The sequence below is a fragment of the Anneissia japonica genome, unplaced genomic scaffold, assembly GCF_011630105.1.
Source record: "Anneissia japonica isolate Jap-2015-1 unplaced genomic scaffold, ASM1163010v1 scaffold288117_len521816_cov214, whole genome shotgun sequence".
NCBI lineage: Eukaryota > Metazoa > Echinodermata > Crinoidea > Comatulida > Comatulidae > Anneissia > Anneissia japonica.
In genome coordinates, this window is record NW_022685717.1 from 45259 (window position 1) to 46966 (window position 1708).

The window sequence follows — 1708 nt, forward strand, 5'->3', positions numbered from 1 at the left end:
CTGATCAATTTATTCTTCTGCATTCACTTAAATTTCTACTAAAGTTGGATATGATTGGCAAAAATTGTTGTTCCCTTAAATTGAATAAAACCACTGCAACCACAAATCAAAACTACAAATTTTGGGCCTATAAAATATAAGAAAATAATACTTGACACTTATATATTCTTCCATTGATTGATTGCAGGGATGAAATATAATGGGTACCAGCTAATTTTGGGTTATGTAATTATGAACAGAGGTTTTATATTCATAATGCTAATCAGTAGTGTCGATTTCGGTGTTTGCTAATAGTGATTTAACCTTCGTCACGGTCATGCCCGTTATCAATCGTGCTCCAAACGATCATGTGTTCCTAGTTACAAATTGTTTTTACAATGTTTTGTATCAAAATAGGCATTTTTTAGATAACAAATGGTTATAAAATTGCTTTATAAAAATGGCATAATACTTGTCTATGAAAAGCGGCCTTTTGGAAACTGTCATCCCAACATGAAGATCGTAATAAAACATTTATTGAATAGGCCTATTTTATGACAGCTATTGGCCTTAATTTTTTTTTAATTAGCTTTTTTTCAAAGATAATACACTTAAGAAACTTCAAAATTAAGTGCATTTTTTTTCTATTCAAATTTGTTTTGGTCTAATTTAAGTTGCCCAGGTCGTCTGCGACGGCTGCTCTCAATTCGGCCTTCTATTTTCCGAAGAAATGTATAACAGAAACAATGAAATCATTTTCAGTCGTATTTTACAATTAGTGCTGAGACAATTTAATGACGATCCATTTCAATATGGTTCTTGTACCTATAGGGCAAGTAGCTACCTTGCACCGTTTATAGTGTTATTTAAGTAGACTAGATATTCATAACAAGTGAAAAACTGAGTGATGTACAGTATGCTACAATACAATACGTAGTAAACTACAAACTACAAACGAAAAACGTGACACTATTTTAACAAACAAATAAAAAAAAGTTTCAATTACGATTGTTATTACCACTTACTACAATCTAATAATGGCCCACTGTAATAATAAAATAATTGGCAATACTTCACAATCAATGGGTCTTTTTTCCCTAAAATTGTTGGAAGTTATGTAACTTTATTAAATTAAATGAATACTTAGTTACCGATTGTTATACAAAAAACAGCAATAGCAAAATCAACGAACATGAAGACCTTGACACACTGCCTAAACAAAATAATGTGAACGATAATGTGTTAAAATTGTCTGTAAAACCTAGCTAGCAAGCTAGCTTCTAAAATCAGGAGACGTTTTCTCTCCTCGCTATGAAAACAGCGCCACCATGCCGAACTTTACAGAGAATTTAAACGCAAAATAACAGACTTTTTAACAAACGAAAAATGCAAATTTTAAATTTCTCTAGCATATATAAAAGAAAGGGGCGTAGCAAAAGGATATATAAGTATTAGAAATTTCATATCTAAATTGATAGTGCAGATCATAATACGTTTCCTTCTACTACTGCTAGATTTATATCCTCCCCAAAAAATTAATACATACAAAAATTCCCCGCTAAGCCCTTAATATCACTGTATACGGTTTTTAGATCACAATTTCCTTACTATCTTAAATGATGTTGGGTGCAGTATCACAAGACAAGACAAATGCTCCATAATTAACAGTAAATCTTCTATAACATGCATTATACACATAATTAAATGAAAACAAATTTCTGGTAACATA